At 29.5% G+C, this 24,124-nt stretch overlaps 1 protein-coding gene and 1 pseudogene across 1 annotated transcript in view; both read right to left on the reverse strand.

The window, feature by feature from the left end:
* LOC113388144 (tubulin alpha chain-like) overlaps nucleotides 1-24,124 on the reverse strand; it is a 78,193-nt gene that overhangs the window by 39,049 nt on the left and 15,020 nt on the right. The gene's annotated exons all lie outside the window — the stretch shown is intronic.
* On the reverse strand, nucleotides 9,487-16,536 carry LOC113388145 (annotated as a pseudogene).

Consider the following 24,124-nt stretch of genomic DNA (forward strand, 5'->3'; position numbering starts at 1 on the left):
TTTCGTCAATACAAGTAAAATGTTTTTTGAATTATTTAAATTGGACGCTGCGTTATCCCAAAGAATGCAATACCTTTTGTGGCACTTTTTGCCCCGTATCTCCGAAACGGCCATACCTGACTCTGTCAAAAACTAATCAGCACGTCTCCTTATCAGTAGATATCGAATGTTTTTTTATTTATACAAATCGGTTGATCCGTTTTCCCGAAATCGTCGCCGAAAACTTGTATACGCACACACACATACTTACATCCATTTTTCTATGGTATTCTAAAATGTTGAGAAACCTCTGAAACGTAAAGACTTTTGGATTTTTGCGATTATTATAACTTACTCTACGGGAAGTTAAAAATATAACGAATATAAGTCATTTTCTTGCTAGATACTGCTCATAAAATTGATTTAAGCAATATTTAATTGATTTAGGTATGACAAATTAATATAGAATCGCTGTTATAAGACAGCCATAAAATTTGTATCAATTTCAAATTATTTGGGAAAACTTTGATCCCAAGACTTCTGATTAAAACAGTTTTAATTATTGTAAATGTATAAGCTTTGAATGTAATAAGTACTGAGTCAGAAATTCAAACCAATATAAAAATATGAAGAGTTATTGCACTCAAAAAATGTTGATAATATCATGAAGTCGTTAAATTTTTTCCAAATAGATTTTAGATGTCGCCTACTTAATATGGTTTTGAGATATAGAATTATTTCCATCTTACCAATATTGAAAAATGACAAAACTAGAAGAGTTTTTTGTAGTAGCTATTACATAAGGTTAAATTCAAATATATATATATATATATATATATATATATATATTAAAATATTTATCAGAGGCAGTGTTAGGCATTGGTATTCAGATCTTCAGATACTCAATATTATTATAAATATGTTGCAATTACATTTATAGGTGAATTTAGAAGATAGCGAAGTGTAGCCACAAATATGAGAAATATTATAATACATTATCATTTATCGTCAATGAAATTGTCTTAAAAAATATCCAACCCGACTTTACCCTATAATAATTTCCTTTCCATGCTCACCTTCATCGGCAACTCAAAGAAGGCGTCTTCCGACATCAAACCCTCGCCTTCTCCCCTTCGCGCCAGCGGACTAAAACATTTGCCCTAACCCCTTTCCTTCCTTCCCCAATTTTTTTGTGTCGTGCATTTTTATGTGCTCTTTTTTATATAAGTTTCTTCCGAGCTCCTCGTGGGGTGGGTGAAGACGGGTTGCAAGGAAACGCCGCAAGACGTAGATTTTTCAGGAACGAATCGAATAATATATTAGAAAAAAGATAAAAATTATACAATTGATATTTTTGGATAAATTTAGATAATTAAAAAGTATAGATAACTGAAAAGTATAGAAATTTAAATCAATTTATTTAAAAGAATCTGCAATAAAGTTAATTATATTGCAATAAATTATATATCATTATATTATATTATCAAAATTTCTATCATTAGTTATTACTACTGATTTTGAATACAAAATGGATTTGTTCAAGTCATTTCGTCATCATTTTCGTCATTCTTGGTTCGTTACTCACACAAGTACTACAAGTTAATATCAAATATTTCACAGTTATAGGTCAAGACCTAAATGAGTGATTGAGTAAATTTTCGCTAATTTTTGAATAGTATTAAATAATTGTTTATATTAAGTGCTTATAGATATGTGGATTAAAAAAATAATTATGATAGTTAATAACAAAAAACATAGTTGGGTCGGGGCACAAAAGCCCAACTTTACTTTGAGCCATTATATTATGAAAACCAAACTAATTATATCACAACAAATAACACATATCAAACTAACAACTATCTGACTACGTTCAGTAAAACTCTCAGTTAATTGTAGAAATGTGTTTTTTGCTGTTTTTCAAAAATTTGTAATCTGGTCCTTCTTATCCCATATGCGGGATAAATTGGGACGGTCAGAAGGGAACCAGGTCTACTGTCTTATTTTAATTTCAAAAGAATTTTTCGTAGTAATAGCTACATTATTTAACCAATGCAAAATAAATTTTATGAGTACATCTTCTACAAAGTGAAAACTGTAAATAACCTTGATCCGGTATTTCCTCAGAAATATTTATCAGTAGAATTGGATAAACTAATTATTTAATTTAACTCTTGTAAAATTGATTTGTTTAATTCAATTTATTTTGCTAGTTTTTTTGTACACATAAAGGTTCAGTTGGTCCTTTTGACCTCACCCAGGTGTAAGCTTTTAGAGAGGTTATATAAAAAAACTGACTAAACTAAAACAATTAAAAAACGTATACTTGAAAATTATATTAAGGTCTCGTAAACTGAACAACAGTGCTAAAACAAAAAAAAATACTCTTGTTTTGGATTTTCAAACATTGCCCTATATCTCATGATAGCAATGCTGTAAGAATTAAGGTGATTGCTGGTAATTCCTAACATTACTGGATTTTGAGATATCAATTGTGGACCTTTTTACCCGCAGACCTTTAAGCTCCGTTCTACCTTATATGAAATCTTTTTTCAGATTGAAAGTTAGATCTAGGTAGAATACAGAATATTAGAAATGTTTTATGTAATAATTAAAAAATTGAAAGTAAAAGTAAAATTAAAGTATTGAAAGTGTATAAAGCTGAAAAGTGTTTCTATAGATATCTACATTATTCTAAAGAAACGAAATTTAAAATTTAAAATTTTTCAGATTGGCGGATCTGTTGCGCCTAAAAACTCTCACCCACGCATCTCAACCCGCGCTCGGGGTTGTCGAGTCGAGGCGCGGCGAGGCGGCTTAGAGTGCGGGGACGATGTAATTATATTTTTTTTAATTTATTTGGTGCTACTGAAAGCTTCGGGCGGGCAGGACAAGCCGCGTTCAGCGAAGGGATTGCGCAAGACAGGCCGCCTGAGCTAGGCCGATTCATTTTATGTTAAAAATTATAATAATGTATACGAATTATAAAGGCCTGTTTTCCGGAAAAATAATTTACTGGTAGAGCTTGTTATTAAGTTAAATTATTATCAATTTCCATGCATTCTAGAATAATGAAAAGTATAATTTTTCATCTATTCTCCATTATCTGTAATTACAGTAACCAATTACAAAGCCTATGAGGCGAAATGAATTTTTTGCAAAAATGTTTGAAAATTATCGACAGTAATTTATTAACAAAACCGTACATAGCAAATATATCAACTAATCCTAACTTGCTTAGTGAAAAAAACAACTAAATAATAATATCTTATCCACAGATTATAAATATATAATTCTAATAAATATTAGACAATATCCTTCATTTTAAATTCGATTAAGTTTTATTTTATTCAGTTTTCTGTAAACATATATAAATCACAGTATTTATAATAATCTATTTGATTATTACGTATTTATAATAATCTATTTAATATTCCTCGAATATTGTATTACGGTACGGGAAGTTCCAGCAATTTGCCTTAAAGCCCGATGCTATTCACCACTAGTTTTAATATATCATGATCAATATAGAAAACTAGATATAAGTTGCATTTTTCCCTAAAGCAAGTTACTTTTCAATCTGTTTAAACAATCAACATAAGAAACGCGATCCCAGATCAATACAATTTAGCAACTTTGATGACAGAAGTTTGAAATTTTAACACAGTTCATTATTTCAAACATTACTAAAGCATAGGACCATAGTATTTTAGAATATTGGTTAAGCAAACTATATTCGTTAAGTCCTCAAGAAAAGTTACTTTGTCGCGAACAGCTCCGTTTCGATTTTCTTGCCGAGTTTTATCAAATGGATTTTCAATTTTTGGAAGCCATTTTTCGCAACTTATCAGAAAACGTCAAGAAATGGTCAAATTTCGGTTTACAACCACACATCTACACGCTCATACTTTTAACAATTTCGCCAAACGATTCAGGAAGACTTGAAATGTCGAGAAATCAAGTAGTAAACCAAATTTTCTGGCGAAAACAATCTCTTTCTTTGGAAATTTATTATTTTAAAAGAAAAATTAATATTAGAAGAAATTTTAATACTAGCAATAAATTCAAAGCATCACTATAAGTGATAATTAATTTCTATGTAAAGAGTAAATTAATTATTCTAAACTAAATATATAAATAAAGCAAATCGATTTAATAAAATGAAAGCATTTTTGCGCGTTTAGGAAACGATAAAATAAGTAGACAATATCTACAAATTAGTAATTGATTGAAATGTTAATTTATTACACTGAAAAATCTAACAAGTAAAAAGCGTCACGGCCAATTTTAATGCAAAGCTGATCAAACTATTTTCATTATTGTTTGCTGAATGAAATCAAAAACTTATCAAACAAACTGATTGTGAAATAATTAGAGTAGCCAATTGTGATTGTGTATATATAATAGGCATAAGAACATGAATTTTATAACTATTTATTTACGCTTACAATAAATGTATTTATGCATGTAATGTAATGTAATGTATATTAATCCTAACCAATTTTAAAAATCCTACATAAGTGTTTTCTAAAGAATATTATCTTATAGGCGACATCTAAACATATATTTTAGGCAATGCAATGTATACTAATAATATACCCCATAAAAAGAATTCCTTTTCGTTTTAAACATTATTTTGAACACAACTTAATACAGATTATCGTCGAATGAGGAATGTTAAGCATGAATTTTCCGATTACGCTAAGTTAAGAATCATATGAAAAATATATATGCATAACCATACCCCACCTTCTATTTCGATGGAATATCAATTTCTTTCGAGATATTCACCCTCACCAAAAGACAGTGGAATCTCATTCCCAGGACATTCCGATCTTTGGAATATTAATTTGATTAATTTTCTTTTCGTTCAAGCGGGTCTTGTAACAGTAAAACAAAAGAATTTTCATAGAGAGAAAATTGGAAAAGAAGTAACCATGCTATATGGCATACTAAGAAAAATTATTTGAGATATTAGGAATTTTATTATAATTTTAGATTATAATTAAAATATAGCAATTGTAATAATTTATTATTAATGCAGATATATGAAAGTCTGCATGAAAATGGTTAAATAAAAAAGATTGAATGATTCGTGGACTTGTGATAAAGTATAAAATGTGATGCAAGTTATCACTTACTAACACTATTATCAGAAAAATCTTAAGTTAAATTATTATTTGACAATTTGAAATTATAATTTCAGAATATAATTAAAATATATCAATATTAACTATCATTACTAACTCAAGAAACGTATATCTTAGTAGAGTAGAGCGGGGCTTGAAGATCCGCGGTTAAAATGATCCACCAAAACGAGTAATGTTTAGATTTTTTAAAGACAATATTTGAAAGTAAAGGGAAAAAGATAAATAACCAGCCATCACGTCGATTCTTATGAGGTTTCTATCGGGAAATAAACGTCAATGTTTGAAAATCCGTAACAAAAGTATTTTCTTTCATTGTAAGCGTTTTTGGTTGTGAGCACTGTTGTTTAGTTCACGAGTCTATAATATAATTTTTGAGTACACGTTATTTAATTGTTCTATGAGATGTATTGTTAATTTTAAGTTGGATTCAATAGTTTTTTTATATTACCTCTAGAAAATGGGAATGGGGCAAAAAGCACTATTTAAGCCTCTACTCTGGTAAAGGTATAAAAAATAAAAAATAGTAAATATGAACGTAAATTAAGCTAAAAAAGCAAATTTACAATATACAATGTTATCTGTAAAAAATATACTCATGTAATTTTTATTTAGGTTGATCCGTTCAAAATTAAAATAAGGCATTAGACTGATTACCCTCTGGCTGTTCCATTTTACCTCGCCTATAGGGTAAAAAGGACCAGATGACATTTTTTTGAAAAAAACATTTCTAAAATGATGAATTAACTTGGAGACTTACTGAACATAGTCAGATAGTTGTTTAATTGATATAAGTCATTTGTTGTGATGTAATTGGTATAGTTTTCACAATATAATTGCTCAAATTGAAATTGGACGTTTAAGCTCCGACCTATTCTATATATTTTATATTATCACACTTTGAACTTTGTTTACCTGAAGCGATTACAAGTCTACTAACCATTTAATCTATTGCATTTATTTTTTTGCGGTTTATTAACCTTTTCCATGCAACACATCATATTTTTTTTATTGGCCTCCGCTTTACAGCATTTTTAGCCACCTACATTATTCATATTATTTTTCATCATATTCTATATAATTCTTAAATAAATATTTCTTATTCATTCATCATATATATGGTATACTATATCTTCTTATACCCTAATTTTCCATTCAATTTTATTTTCTTCAATTCCATTAAATTTTTCATTCTTCTTCTTGTTTCTCAATATGTTCTTCTCATCTTCTAAACTAAACTTCTTTTTTTTTCTTCTTACTTCTAATACAATTTTTTCTTGTATTCTACAAATTAACAATTCTTAATCTACTTTAATATTTTATATTTTTACTTGTGGTATTGCTGGAGATTCGAACCGAATTCCTCCAGCGTGTGAGTCGAGAACGCTACTGAGTGAGCTATTCCTGCCACAACACATCATATGTGTTGAGAATTTATTTCTATTTATTAAGTATGTTTTATGATTGTTATAAAGAAGTTGATTTAAACGTTTTAAAAAGTTCTATAAATATTTAGAAACCATATTGATCGTATATAAAATAATTAAAATGCAGGATTTTCGAGAAATAAATTTTGCTTTTAATAATTTTCTTTTAATGGCATTCGTAAGGTTTCATAAATCTCTTCCAGAGCACAAAAGCACTTTCATCGCATAGGTTCAAACGCAGAAGTAACGAAATAATGAAAAAACACGCTAATTACCCAGAATACGACTTTCGCTTCATTATTCAATTTTCTAATTAATTCTTTTTTTGAAAAACATTTTTATCCTGCGCTTTGTCTCTTAGCATTTTTTATTTCTCCAAGCGCGTTCCTTCGTCCTTCTAATTCTTTTTTTAAGACTAGGCCCTGAGGGTTAAAAACAAATAAAAAACTGCAACCCCACCCAGACGAATTGCACGGGGGGCGCCAGTGGGTGGCTCGCGCGCTTTCTTCCAGAAGCGCTTGGCCTCTCGCTCGACCGCGCAGCGCTCTATTGTTGTTCTCATCTCGTTTTAAGGGTGATACAACTTTTTCCCGTTAATTTTTTGTGTCGGTGGCCTCGCTTTAATTCGCCGTAGGGTGAGCACTTCTTTCCACTGTATATTATAAAAGCTAAGGATTTATTTACCACCCTTATATTTATACTGCCATCCTTCTTCGAGTTCTGCCAAACTCTAGTACATTCGACCGTTACATTATTGTTTTGCGTTCTGCTTTCGCTTAGAAAATCATGACAGATCATTTTTCGAACCATACCATCTTTTAGAATAGAAAAATATTGCTAATTTGCATAAAAAGCTCTTATATTACTAATTTGTTTCTATAGTATGGTCTGCAACCATAATGGTTGCAGAAATTCTGTTAATGTATTATTCTGATTCACAACTTTCATTCACGACTCCAACGGGAATCGAAAAATACAATATAGATTTTATATTTTCAGAATTAAACAAAAATAAACTAGTGGTGTATGGCATCGTGCCTTAAGGCAAATTGCCTTAAGGCAAAACTTCCCGTACCGTAACGAAATTTTCGAGGAATATTAAATGTTTTCATATAGATTATTATAAACTGTAACATTATCTAATATTTATAAGAGTTATATAAACTGAATTACAAAGTTAAAATTATTTACTTAATGTATATAAGTGAGCTTTAGAATTTTAGCCAGAATTAAAATTAAAATCTAAATTATTTTCGATATACAAAAAAAAAAATTTGAGAAAAAAAAAATTGAAATATTTTTTTTTTCGAAAAGCAATCATTTTGTCAAAACAAGCAAAAAGTTTTTTGAATCATCAGAAAAAAAATGGGAAAAAAAAGTTTTTTGAATCATTCAAATCAGATGCTCAGTTCTCTCAAAACTGCTGTTTTTTCACATTTGGCTCGGTATATCCAAAACAGCTGGACCTGCCTTCGCCAAAATCTAATCACTTCTCAGTATCATTACGAAAAAAATGCTTTTTCGAATGCTCCGTTCTCTCAAAAACTCGATTTCTATTTTCTGCACTCGGGCTCTGTATCTCCGAAACGGCTGGACCTACCTTTGCCAAAAACTAATTAGCACATCTCCCTATCAATAGGAATCAAATGTTTTTCGAACCATTCAAAACGGTTGAACCGTACGCCTGAAAACGTGAACGAAAAAATGCAGCCACATAAAACACACACACATCCATTTTTTCTGAGGTATGCCAAAATATTCAAAAACCTTCAAAACGTCGAGAAATTCAAAAATTTTCAATTTCGATTTTTGGACGATTACAATAACTTACCCTACGGGAGTTAGATTTAACGGTTTCTGAATTTTTGAAATGGGTACAGGCCTTTTATACTCTTCTGTTATCTATGGGTATAGATATCATCAGAAAATCATCTAAATAGTAAATTTTACGTTTACCGACGCACAATAATTTGTTAATATTAATTGTGCATTTATAATTTACTTAAACAATATATAAATAAGGGTTAAAATAAAAGTAAATGTAAAGTAAAATAAAAGTAAATCGGTCCATATAGTATGACGTCCCTTATGAAAGAGACGATCGCGTGTTCTTTGACTGAATGTACTTATTTAAGAATTTCATGAAATTTAGCCCGCGGGAATTAAATTTTCTAATTACAATACTTGAACTTCTTATTCAGTCCGTAGGCGGAGCGAATACACGTAAACATCTATAATACTTTTATTTTTCCAGGAAAGCTTGCTCCATCATTCAGAAAAAAACTTTCCCTGATGACTAATTTATGATGCCCCTCCTTCCGCCTTAAGACCTAAAAATCTTTATCTTCTTATAGATAACACATATATTAGTATTATGTTTGATGTTTTTTCTCTGAGTATCTTAAAAGAAGGAAATGCGGTTTTCATTTCAAGTTAAAAGTGAAAATCATAATTAGCGCGCGCAATTCCTTTGATGCCTTTTGATTGCTTTGAAAAGAATTTCATAATTTATAGAATTTGGGGCAAAGGTACTTCTCAAAGAATCTTGCATGTTATGATTGAAAAAAATTGTTTTGATTTGAATTCAAAATAATATTTGCGAGTTCTTAATGTTTTTGAGAAAAATAATATATTAATACCTGCAAAACTTCATTTTAAAGTTTTCTCCATGAAGCATTAATAACGCTCCATGTAGAAGTTAACGCTTTTTTGTGTTCAAAATAAATTTTTCAACAACAAAATGATATCAGTATAGGCAATACAGATAAAAAATAATTTAGTTAACATATTTTATTTCAAAGTAAGTTCAAGATTACGGACATTATACCAATTTAATAGAATAACATGTTCAAACTGCGATCGAATCATCAACTGGGCAATACAATGTTTATACAATTAAGAAAAAACGTGGAAACTATATATACATATACATAAATTTAAAGTTCCGTTGTCTGATAGTCGAGATCAATTCCATCTATAAAATCGCTAGATACCTCTTCGTAATCTTTTTCTAATGCACTTAGATCTTGTCGGGCCTCGATAAATTCTCCCTCTTCCATACCTTCGCTAACGTACCAGTGGACAAATGCTCTTTTTGCATACATCAGGTCAAATTTCTTGTTCAATTTGGCCCAAGCATGTTGAATAGCCGTAGTATTTGACAACATAGAAACAGCCCTTTTAACTGGAGCTAAATCGCCTGTAGGAACGGCGGTCGGAGGCTGATTATTTATGCCAATTTTAAAACCGGTTGGACACCAATCAACAAATTTGATGCATTTTTTTCTTTAAGAATAGTTATGGCAGCATTTACATCTTTTGGTACGACATCTCCACGATAGAGCATACAGCAAGCCATATATTTACCTTTTTTGGCATCGCATTTCACCATTTGGTTGGTATCGTTAAACAATTCAATTGTGATCTCGTTGACACTCATGCCTTCATGATAAGCTTTAGCTACTGAAATAATTGGGGCATAGGATGCTAGAGGAAAGTGAATTCTCGGGTATGGCACAAGATTTGTCTGGAATTCAGATAAATCGACGTTTAATTTCCCATCAAACCGAAGAGAAGCAGTAATTGAGGAAACCACCTGACTGATCAAACGGTTTAAATTAGTGTAGCGGGGTCGTTCAATGCCTAGCTTAGTTCGACAGATATCATAAATAGCTTCGTTATCGACCATAAATGCCACATCCGCTGCTGCAATTGTTGCATGTGTAGTCAAAATGGCATTGTAGGGTTCCACAACAGCCGTCGAAACCTTCGGCGCTGGATATACTGCTACTTGTAACTTACATTTCTTATGGTAAGTATCATTGAGTTTCTGCATTAACAATGAGGAAAAACCTGATCCAGTGCCACCTCCAAAAGAATGGAATACAAAGAAACCTTGTAAACCTCTACATTGTTCGGAGAGCTTGCGTATGCGATCCATAACATTGTTTATGACATCACGCCCGATTGAATAATGACCGCGAGCATAGTTATTGGCAGCATCTTCTTTAGCAGTTATTAGTTGATCTGTGTTGTAAAGGTTCCTATAAGTGCCCACGCGAATTTCATCTGAAACGTGTATTTTAAGTACTCTACTGGATAAGATGATAAGATTACTTTATATAGTTACAATTTACAATATATAGAATATATATTTATTTATATATATACACCTAAGTCTGTTTTTACACGGAGATTGGTTCCAGAAGAATCCGTGTAAAAAAAAAAGTGTAAAAAAAGCATTGATCTTATACAAAAATGGGTGATTTGTTCCTAATCTCTAAAACCTATTAAAATTCGTGAAAAACAAGAATTTTTAAGAACAAGGATTAAATTAGTGCTATTCACATTTGCTTTGACCAGTAAAAATTATTTGTACGCGCTAAAGGGGAATTCACTTAAATCTTTAAGCTAGTGTTCGCAAACTATCGATACTATCGATGGTTTCAGACTTTTTTCTTTCATAAATACTTTTTTGTGATATGAACTTCGCAAAAATTTAATTTGACAAAAAAAATTTAGGTAGTAATTTAGGTAATGGAGTAAATTCGTGTAAAAAAATTAAAAATATTCAATTTTCAAACCGTGTTATATCAAAACCGTGTACAAAAAGACCGTGTAAAAACAGACTTAGGTGTATATATATATATATATATATTTCAAAGTAACTGGCAGCCCATTCGTCGAATAAAAAAGTAATAAAGTATTTAAGAACCTTTATTTATACGTTTTGACACCAGATGCGTGTCATCATTCAGCAACAGTACAGTAGATTCGCTTGCTTGATATGGGCGTGTTTAATGCGTCATAATGTTACAGTGCAAAACTTTTTTCAAAATGGTTTTAATGTTTTAGTTATTCATTATTTTTCCAAAAAATGTCCTTTTCCAATATGTTACAAGTTTAATTTTTTAAAAAACAAATATTAGTTTAAGTGTTTTTGTCCTGGTGTTGCTGAATGATGACACGTATCTGGTGTCGAAACGTATAAATAAAAGTTCCTAAATACTTTTTATTACTTTTTTATTCGACGAATGGGCTGCTAGTTACTTTGAAATATGTTTTGACGTCGAAAAAACTATCAAGATTTATATATATATATATATATATATATATATATATATGTGTGTGTATGTGTGTGTGTGTTTGTTTTTATGTGTATGTGCCTGCATGACTATGTATGTTTCGAGGAATGCAAAACCCAGGACAATTAACCAAATGGACATAATCATCGAAATCATTATCAATATCGACAAATCAATGGTGATGAGAATGCCAAAAAACAAGACTTTTCGGTAAAAGAGAAATTAAAAAGTAAAATTAGTAAAAAAACATGAATTGAAAGATTTGGACCACTCCGAGTATTTGAGAAGAAATAACGGCGAAATCGCTAAAACTAAAATGCCTACCCTTAAAATATGGAATGCTAGTCATGAGAAAATAGCGGAATAAATTGATTAAATATTATATTTGAAGCATAGCTCCATAGATAAACAAGTATAAAAGCATAGCTCTTTAAAAATCAGAAAGAAGGACTCTGAGAAAACCGAAAAAATACACAAATAGAGTTACGAAAGTACTGGAGATTAATAAAGAATATAGAACTAATAAAAAAAAAGAAAAAATGCTGGCAAAGAAGGAATTAATAGCTGAATTATATATAAAAATATTACTTATGAAGTTACACCACTGTAGATTTTTCGAAAAACCAAAAAAAAATTTTGGGGATAATATCAACGATGGTCCAATCAATATTTTATAAATGATAATAGTTTTGGAGATTAATATTGGCATATAAACATGTAATTTTTGTCTTGAAGTCGATTATAAACGGCTTAAGCATGCCGAACGGTCTATGAGGGATGCGCCAAAAGTAGGACGGTCTAATATAAAATCATCAAGGCAAGAAAATAAGAAAGAAATAAGAAGTATAAAAAGGCTTCTGTATGTTGCTGGAATATCAGATTAATGGTAAAAAAAATTAAACTGACAAATTTTTCATTTTTTCTTATCTATAATTTATTTCAAAACATTAAACGCGTTTTTCTCGGAACACGATTTTTCAACGCGGCACGCAAAATAACTACAACACATTAAATTTTTTTCATTCGATTTTTTCACAGTATATTTGAAACTACATTTTTAGATGCCCATCAAAGCTGATTTTCTATATGTTAATTTGTTTATCAATTAATATCAAATTACTATCCGTTTTTTCGTTGTAATTTAACAACTCTGAATAAAGTGCTCGCCAAACAAACAAAAATCGCTATTTTTAAAATCCTTTATGATCGGCACTTAATGTTATTTTAAATATACTATTAAAAATTTAAATAAAAAAGAATTAAAACTGTTGTAGTATTTTTGCGGATTTGATGCGGCTCGCAGAAATGGCTGTGGTACCGCCGCTTTTAATTTTTTTCACAATTAAATTATATTTTGTTACATTAAAGTACAACAAATGACTATCTTTAATATCATGATTATATTAGTTTTCCTTCCGCCCGAAAAAAAATTGCTAAAATATATGTTTTTTTTGGCTGCTTAATTATAATTATTATAATATATATATAATACTAAATTATTATAATTATTATTATTGAACAGTGAACAAAAGAACATAAAATGTAGGCCCGCATTGAAATTTTCTGTATTTTCTGGATAATTGATTTTTTTGTTAAGTAAACTTATTCAATATATTTGTATATAAAATGGTGATGGTATTCGTGCAAATTTTGTCAAAAATGAAATGCATACCGATAACCGTCGGTTCTAGGTCAACCATAACGCTTCTTGGTACCAGTTGACCATTGGCACTCTCATTGAAAAATGATGTATAACAGTTGTCCGCTTGCCAAATTGATCTTTCACTAGGATCAGTCAATATACCATTTGGTTCAATACCATGTTCCAGACAGTAAAGTTCCCAAGTCGCGTTGCCTATTTGTACTCCAGCTTGACCCACGTGCAGATTGATGCATTCTCTCTATAAGTTAAAAAATGAACTTATACTTAATATTATCAGAAATGAATCATTTTATGCCAAATGTTCATAGAACAGTGCCAAAAGTTTTGGGTCATCAAAATAAAGCTATACGAGTATATCAATCTCAGAGTAAGTTGCGCTGGTAAGGTATCGGATACAAACGAAGGGTTTATTATAAAAATTCAGAAGTTTTAATACTCAATTTCACTTCCTTGGTTAAAAAAAGTATATATATATATATATATATATATATATATTTATATAACATTAGTATTGAAATAATTTAAAATAACACAGAATAAATTCGATAGAATATGATACATATTAATGTAAGAATTGAAATTTGTGTCGTATAGTATGAACATTTTAAAATATTATATAGATCTCCAAAAATATATATATATATCAGCAGATATATTCCGTTCTGTATTGTTTGGTACTGATCCCCATTGACGTATTAAATAAAAAACATTTCTAGAACGAATTATAAAAAAAATAGTTAAAAAATTAAATTAATACAATTACATTTATGGTAAGTTTGATTGAAAGATATCAATTGGAAATCGCATTGATTAGTTTTAAACAAAAAACAAAAACTTCATTTACAAAATAAGTATAGAGTTGAAATTGTAACTAAATAGCTAAATCTCAATTCTTATTGACAATTGTAGATTATTCATACATATCTGAAAGGTTATGCAACTTGATTCAAAGGTACTTACTATTTCTGACAAATTTAATAAAATAAATCTTTTTAAGCATATTGAGATATAAATTATGAAATATATGTATATATTATATATTAAATACGTACCATTGTGAATTGTTGCAAAGTATACTTGTAATTTGGAGTTATGAAATAAGGAGTGAAAATATTGAACTACTTAAATTTTGGCATTGTACTTTGAGATAGGATTTTGTTTTTAGGGTTACTACAAATGTTTTTCATTTAAACAAAACGCGTATTTGTCAAACTTTGAGCTAAATGTTGCCATTGTTTTTGTATTTTTGTTTTCAAGTTAAAACAAGTTTTGCAATATTTACTTATAAATTAAAATGTTAACTTTTTATAAAATACTGCCAATAAATATTATTGTTCGGTACTTATTTATGGCGATGGCTTAAAAATAGATCAAATGGTACTAAGATTAGTAATGATTTTATAATAAAGTTAGAAGTTATTATTAAATAGAGAAGATCAAATTTGAAACTAGATGAAAGTGAAATTTAGCCTTAAGGCAAGTTGCACAAACTTCCCGAAATGTGTAATTAAAATTTAGAAAATTGATAAAGTTATCATTGCGATTTCGAATAAAATTTTCTCAAACACATTTAAATTAACTGTAATTATATTAATTATATTACACAGGCAAGTGCTTGTAATCTTGCATGCCGTAAAATTGTAGCTTATTATTTTAAATTTCAACGATGAACTTTGATGAATTTTTAACATGAAATCATATGTCGTAGGGCCGTAACATTATAGTATGGCCCGGTAGATTTTTACCTAAAACTAATCAGTATCATTTCCAACCAATATCTTTCGAACAGTTTTTGATTTTTTAAAATCGATTCAGAATTGAGAGCTAATACGTCGACAATTTTTTTTCACTTTTTTGCTATTTAAGAAGAAACGGCATGAAAGTTCTAATTGTGACAAACGCCAAAAAAAATACTAATTTTTGCAAACTTTGACGAATTTCTAAAAATAAACGACTTGTCGTAGAGCCGTAATATTTTAGTATGATCTATAAGACTATGGTATCTACCGTCAAAAAAAATCATAAAAAACGTCGGATTTTTTTTTTTTAACACTTTATTACAAGAAAACGGCCCAGTCGATCTTTACCAAAAACTAATCAGCACGATTCCCAACCAATATCTCTCGAACAATTTTTGAATGTTCAAAATCGATTCAGAATTGCGAACTAAAACGTGGACGAAATTTTTTTCACTTTCCTACTATTTACAAAGAAACGGCTTGGCTGATCGTCGCGCAAAATTGATAAACACTAGTCCTCATCGGGATACATCGAATGGCTTGTAAATTTTTGAAATCGGTCCAGCCGTTTTTGAGAAAACGTCGAATTGCCGCAAAAACTCTGTTCACATACACACCCCTACTTTTTCCAAATTTGGTCGGAATTCAACGAATCGGATTTTTTTTTGTTATTATTATTGTTAAATTCTTGTTATTATTCTTGTTCTTGATGTCGTATCCAAAAGTCATTGAAAATTGAAGAATGAAAGTAATTACACGAGACTACTAGAAAAATTAGACCCATTGTTAGGGTCATTATAAATGGATTTATTTGAAAAAAAAAAATCGCTGACATAACTCAATCACTATAATAACCATCGTGTCGATAAAAATTGATATTCGATATTTTGATCATGAATAACAAATATCGAATTTACAATCTGTCAATGATACGCGGAAGGTAGTTTGACAACTCTTCAAAACTCGATGACATATGTACATCATATAATAAAACCACACGTCACCAAGTATTACATATCAATTCTTTCAAAAGCTTGTCAACAACGGATTTTTTATTACTCTATTTACTCAATATGGAGAAAAATATCACGATACTCTTTCGTTATTATAATCAAATAAAACTTTATATTTTAAATTTCATTGCTTATTAACTTCCCGTAAGAGAATTCATTCCTTTTGCCAGAATCCTATATGCTAATCATTTGATATAACCCGATAAGGACTTGCATTGATTAGTATTGCAAGACGATCGGCCGAGCCGTTTCTTTAGAGTGAGCAGAAGTATGCAAAATTTTTCGTCCACGTTTCTGCCAAAATTCCTGATTTTGAAAATTTGAAAACCGTTCGAAGGATATTTGTTGGGAATCGTGCTAGTTAGTTTTAGGCGAATTAAAAATTTAATTTACAAAATGCGACCTATACTTAGTTTAATATAAAATTAGTTTATGGCAGATATTACATATATGCCAAATACCAGTTAATAACAAATACATGCTTCATTCTGCTAATTCGCAATTAACCTTTCAGATAACCTTATTATATAAACTGAGATATTATTGCAACGGAATAAAATTATGATCAATATTAAAAATTAAGAGGAAATTGAAGGTATAAAATATAAATAATTGGTTACTAATATATTACCTTATACAAATAATATTGCTCGTGAAATTTAACTTAATCACAACAGCTTATAGAACTAAATCATAAATAAAAAATTTACAACAAAAATTTGATATTTTTTATAAGTATTTACTTAGGAAGAAGGACCAAGAAATTTGGTTGGAATGTCGACTATATTACAGTTAATATTAAGAGCTAAAACTTTAGAGATTTTTTTTTCATCAATTTGGAAACATTTGAGCTCCTGGGAGCAAAGAAATTCGCTCGATGTGGGCTGTTCAAAATATTTATTCATCATGGCATCAATATTAATTTTGCAGCAAAATATTTATTGAAACTCAAATTATCGGTAATATATTGCCACCAAAATTACAACTGCTAAAATTTTTTTTTATTACAGATGGCGCAAGAATTTACTTAATGACATATGTTAATAACAAGTATAAGAAACTTTTAATTGGAGTGCGCTCTATCTAAATGTTAATATTAAGAGCTAAAACTATTAGAGATTCATTTTTTATTAATTTGGAAGCATTGGAGCCCTTAGGAGCAAAGAAATTCGAAATGTCCATGTTAAGGGCCACCATATATATATATATATATATATATATATATATATATATATATATATATATATATATATATATATATTATAATGGCGTGGCCAAAGATCGAATTTGAGAAATTATATTGTGAAAACTAAAACAATTATAACACAACAAATTACACATATCAAACTCACAACTATTTGACTATGTTCAGTAAAACCTAGCTAATTCATCATTGTAGAAATGTGTCTTTTTTTGCTGTTTTTCAAAAAATTGTCACCATGCTCTTTTTACCCCATAGGCGGGTAAAATGGGAAGGCCAAGAAGCAAACAGGTTCAATGTCTTATTTTTACCTTTAGAGATTTTTTATGAAATAATAGGCACATTATTCAACCAGTTAAATTAACTCCTAAACAATTAAATAACATATACTTAAAAATTATATTAAGGTCCCGTAAACGGAAAAACAGTGCTCATAACCATAAAAACTAACAACGAAAAAAAAAATACTTTTGTAATGCTGTATATTTTCCCTACATTCAATTTCCCTACATTGTTAAAAAAATCTTAACTTTACTTGTTTTTGGCAATTTAATTTAATTTAATGTATTATTATCAAATTGGTAGATGTACATAGTTTATAAGATATGCTGCTTAAATAATGTATTCAAATTTGAACTAAAATAAAAAAAATCTTATAAACTAAACAACTTGTTTTTGACATATCGGTGGTGGGCCTTTATACCCGCGGATCTTAAAGCCGCGCTCTGCCCTATTCATATTCACAAATTATAAAAGAATTACTTTTAATGAGTATAAAATTTTTATATATTTTTGTAAACTTAGCTTTGTGAAAAAAGCATGAGATTGTGAAAATACTAATTGTGCTAATAGAAAGTGACGAAAAAGCAAATGTAAAGTACCTATAATATTGGTATGTCGGTTTGACACATTAATTCTCTTTTTCTAGGAATAACGTAAAACTTACCTCTCATTATCAAAAAATTGAAATGTCTAGCATATTGATTTTCAGCCTCACAAGATTTTACTACAAAATAATTCCCCCAATTTGAATATTGAATTTCACATTCGACGAAAGTCAATACTATGTATTTGATTGCGTTGACAAGGCTGGGACAAGGGCGTGCCAAATATCAACCTGGCGATGTCAAAAGTTCAAGCACGAATTACTCGAACAATGCATATCCACCAATTCATTTAAATTTCTTGGTAAATTCAAAAGTTATGTGTTGACTTGAGAATAATAGTTACCATAAAAATTTCACTTTTATAAAAAAAAACGTGCTAAGGGAATAGTTCTTTTAGAACGAATATCATTTTTTTAGGAAGTTCATGAAAATAGCATTACGGTAGAGTAATTTGATACATATATGCAAAATATATGGTGCGTTAAAATAATTTTTGACACTTAATCAGAAGTTGTTAAAAGAAATGTCGTTAAAAATAACCGTCATCTCTTGATATTTTTATTATATTTTTGTCAAATTGACTATTTTACCTTATAACGTTAGCCAGAAGCAGCAAACATGACTTACAACATTTTTTAACTGCCCGTAGGATACGTTATTTTAATCGTCCTAAAATCAAAATTGAAAATTTTTGCATTTTTTCGAGTTTTGAAGATTTCTGAATATTTTGGCATACCTCAGAAAAAATGAATGTATGTGTGTGTGTGTGCGTATGTATGGATACAATTTTTCGTCCACGTTTTCGGGCGCACAAATCAACCGATGTGCAAAAAATAGAAATCGAGTTTTTCAGAGAACGGAGATCCGATTTGAATGATTCATCTTACTTTTCCCTAAAAACATTCAATTCGTAATGACAGGGAGAAGTGGTGAATATTTGTTGGTTCGGAGAATAGTTTTGGTTTTGGAATAATTGAGCTAATATACAAAAGATTGCAGTTTTTGAGAGAAATAAGGATCTGATTTTAATAATTCAAAACATTTTCTGCTTGTGTAGGCAAAACGATTGCTTTTGTGATTTTTTTTTTATTTTCAACAAAATAGATATCGAAATAATTCAGATTTTAATTTTAATTCTAGCTAAAGTTCTAAAGCTCACTTATATACTCTAAATAAATAATTTTAACTTTGCAATTCAGTGTATATAATTCTTATAAATATTAGACAATGTCTTTCATTTTAAATTCGACTGATTAAGTTTTGTTTATATACTTTTCTGTAAACATATATAAGATACAGTATATATAATAATATATTTTAAAACAATTAATATTCTTCGAAAATTTCATTAGGGTACCGGAAGTTTCAGCAATTTGCCTTGAGGCAAGATACCGTACACCACTAGTTATATTTTTTATCATTACTGAGAAATTTAACAATGTTATTTAACATATAAAATTTAACATATTATAAAATTCGGGCTATAAAATAAAATGAAGCTCTGTATGTAGGTTTACTTTTTGATTTTGATTTGAAAAATGAACTCTTTACAATGTCCGTACAAATCGAATGGTTTTTAAATCATTTGAATCGGTTCATTCAATAGTAGCAAAAATGTATCCAAAAACATACATACATGTATCAAATTCTACTAATAATAAAAATGCCAAATTGTTTAAAGAGATCTTGAAGCTTGGAGGCAAAAACAAGTTAAACGCATATCACTTTACGTTATAATAAAGTAATATTACATTTGTTCTGAAGTTTTGTTTTTAAATTACAAGCACCATAATAATGCTTAATCTCTTTCTATATGGGTTTTGCCAGTGGATTATACTCAAACATCTTTTTCAAAACTGTTTGATGATTAGTTAATAAGTAAATATAATTCTATTTTCTGTTAACTAATCTTAAATTATGCACTCCACTCTTCAAAATACAGACCATTGGTTTATGTTTTTGCCAGATATTCCAATCTGTGAATTATAGGTTTTCTCAACATTTCTCAATCTGTATCGTTTGACACTAGTAGCTCAATTATACTATATGGATTCGTGGAAAATTCTTTTGATGGGACCCTATTCGTAACAATCGTGAAACTGTACTCAAGTTAATTTAAATAAACTTTGAGATTTTTCAGTATAATCAAATACAAGCTTATGCACCACTACTAGCCATTGGCTTCCTCTCTTGGACGATTTGTGAAAATATTGATCCTTGTAATTTGAATCAATGATAAAACAGAGATCTCGACCAAACTTAACGTCTAAGGAATGTATAAAATTAAAAAGAGGCCAATTAGATCAGTCGCGTCAAAATTAAAAAACGTATACAGGCAACCCTCCGCTAACGCGACAAGAGCGTACCGTGCAGTATGGAGACCGTATTATAAAAATATCGTATTTAACATACAATTCAGGCTAATTCGTAGTGCGTATGGATACCAATGACTACAACTTGAAGTAGACGTAATATGGCCAAAATAACATGTAATGACATAGACACCTTATTCAAAAATTGGCGCGACGCAGTAGTCAGTTCAAACGTGTTCTTAGACATCTATTATACAACCAGGCATGTCTAAAAGATAAAAGTCAATGACAAAACTTACATTAATACCCTTTTAATATCAAGTTACTAGAATCACTCGTAGATTGCGCAAAGAACTTTTAGGCTGTTGAACAAAAACCGTGGAGTAGGAGGTCCGTGTACTCGGAGGGATGTCGGATTTAGCTTTAGCTCCGCGTAGTATGAGAACCGTGTATGCAGAGCGCCGTGTTAACGGAGGGTTGACAATATATGTTTTATGTTGCTGTGGGCTAAAATTATACCTTGCTGCAAATATTTTTCGAAAACTGCTGCACCAATTTCAAAAATTTAAAAGCTATTTGAATAAATTCAATAATAAGTCTATTTTATTAGTATAAGCGACACGTTCAAACAAGATGTTTCTTTAGAATTAGCAAAAAAGTAAAAAAAAATGTCCAAGTTTCAACAAAAAGTTCCGATTTTGGTAAAGATTTGGTCGGTAATTTCTTCGTAATTATTTTTCAGAAATAATAAGTTTGACTATGTTGATAAAACTTTGTATGATAATGCTCACGATCTTAACGAACATTGCAAAACAATATAAGTATACAAAAAGTGGTTTAATTATAAAAATTCATCAAAGTTTGGAATAATGAGCCGTTTTTTCAAAATTAAAAATTTCATTGTCACAATTTTAAAAGTTAAAAAATCTTATTTTTTTATTAAGTCGATTATATACACGCACGGTAGCACATAATTAATTAACACATAAATTTCAGTAAATTACACGGGTTGACAAAATAAAAAAAAGTTGTCTGTATTGGGCGTGCAGCATATGTTTTCCAATTCTGTTTTCACCATTAAACACGAAATTAATTATTAACTGAAAATTAAAATTAAGGGTCAAATAGCAAAAATTAGATAAAATTAAATAAAAAGACAAAATTCCGAATCTTGTAATTCTTCTGCATAATAATGAAAATCTTATAGTTTCTATGATTTCCTGGCCCTTTTACCTTAAAAGACTATTGAGTTTCAATTAAATGAACCATTAAATTTTTTTTTTTGTGTAGACGACGAATAATTAATCAGTAATTTGCAAAAGTTATTTCCTCTCCATAGCCCCTGGATAATCTGCAACCATGTTTGCAAATTGAATACATATTTGAAAATATGTTGGCAAAACACTGCTGTATTTTACAAAAAAATTCATCGAAGTGAATACTCAATTAACACTGACAATAAGGTATTAAAGGCCAAGAAACGACCGTGGACCTGTGTTATTTTTTTTAATAAGAGATGCATATTATTTTTACTGATTTATACGGCAGTCCATATTTTGGACCTATTCGATTACAATTACAAACGTAAATTTACAAATTAAAATTATTTATGCGGCCAAAAATGTATATTCACACAAGAAATTATTTACTTACGGCATCTATCAGATGAATGTTCAAGTTAGGGAGTGCTCACACAATAGATTGTAACCTTCCGAACCAGTATCGAACTATCGTCACATACACGGAAAGCTTATATTCAAACCAAACGAATAGGCTTTTTTATAAGGCCATTTCAATTTCATGTAGGGCCATTTCAAGTTGATGTAATGCAGAATTGTTTGTCAATTCAAAAACATCAAGTTTAAACAAATAATAATTTACATTTATTATGATCTTATATAGTAACATCAAGTTACTTAGTTCCAAAATTTTAGCAAAGGAGCTAAGTCCAATTGATAGGTTTGCATTTTCAAATGAACGATACAATATGTTCATATTCTATAAACTTAATGTAAATTCCATAGAATAAGAAGAATAAAATAGTAAAAGCCATTTATACTTGTTTATCTATGGTAAAAGCATACAACTGCATTTAATGGATTTACAAAACCAGTTGGTATTGGTATTTTGCCTTGAGGCAAGTTGCATGAACTTCCTGTGATATGTGTAAATAATCGACTTAATCAATAAACTAGCTGTATGACATCGTGCCTTAAGTCAAATTGCTGGAATTTTCCGTACCGTAACGAAATATTCGAGAAATATTAAATGTTTTGAAATAGATTATTATAAATACTGTAACACTGTAATTTATTTATAAGAATTATATAAACTGACCTGCGATGTTAAAATTATTCATTTAAAATATATATGAGAGCTTTAGAACTTAGTCAGAATTAAAATTAAAATCTGAATTATTTTCGATATAAAAAAAAATTTAAAGATTGAAAAAAAAAATTAAATTATTTTTTTTCCAAAAGCAATTATTTTGTCAAAACAAGCAGAAAGTTCTTTGAATAATTCAAATCGTACGCTTAGTTCTCTCAAAAACTGCCATTTTTTTACAATTAGCTCGGTATCTCCAAAACGGCTGAATCTGCCTTTGCCAAAAACTAAGCACAACTTCTTCCAATCATTACAAATTGAATGTTTTTTAGATCATTCAAATCGGATATTCCGTTCTCTCAAAAATTCGATTTCTATTTTCTCCACTCTTTGCTCCATATCTCCGTAATGGCTGGACCTGCCTTTGCCAAAAACTAATCAGCATATCTCCCTATCAATAGAAATCGATTTTTTTTGGAACCATTCAATCTGTTAATCCGTACGCCCGAAAACGTGAACGAAAAAATTCGGACACACAAAACACACACACATCCATTTTTTCTTAGGTATGCCAAAATGTTCAGAAACTTTTAAAACGTCGAAAAATGCAAAAATTTTCATTTTTGATTTTCGGCCCATTATTATAACTACCGTACGAGAAGTTACATATAAATTAATTTATGAGGATTAAAAGTATTGCGAATGCATTTATTACACATAATTTAAACGAACGAACACGTTGACTTGGCGTATTTTCCAAGTACCAATATTATAATTGAACCAGTTTCCGTAGGATTTTAATGGTTTAGTATGTTCATCAAGACCAAGTACTCTACCGTTATACCAAGTAAATCGTCTAATTTTAACTTTAACAAACGTCAAAAAACTACTCATTTTCTCAAACTTTGATGTCCAGCTGTTTTTGAGAAAACGTCGATTTACGGCAAAATATCTGTTCACACACACACATACTTTTTCCTTTGGTCTCATTCCATTTAGAATGGTTTGAAACGTGGAGAAAACATAAAATTATCAAATCGGATTTTTTTATGAAAACATAAACTTCTCCCTTCGGGAAGTTAAAAAATTATCATAACATAACCGCATATGTTAATTGCACTAAAAGTAATCTTTTAATTTGAAAGTTGTAGGTTGAAAATATTTATGCAGATATAATTGATGTATCAGATATATGATATGTAAAAGATATAGTATAAAATGTTTAGTATAAATGTAAACTAGTGCCTTAAGCAAATTGCTGGAACTTCCCGTACCAAAATTTTTTTTTTTAAAAAAAGTTTAACATTATTAAGTTAAAGTTTAACTATACATTTTTAACAAAAATTTACT

This window comes from Ctenocephalides felis, unplaced genomic scaffold, assembly GCF_003426905.1.
Source record: "Ctenocephalides felis isolate EL2017-DRISC unplaced genomic scaffold, ASM342690v1 CF-g0.4_SCAFFOLD_03572, whole genome shotgun sequence".
Taxonomy (NCBI): Eukaryota; Metazoa; Arthropoda; class Insecta; order Siphonaptera; family Pulicidae; genus Ctenocephalides; species Ctenocephalides felis.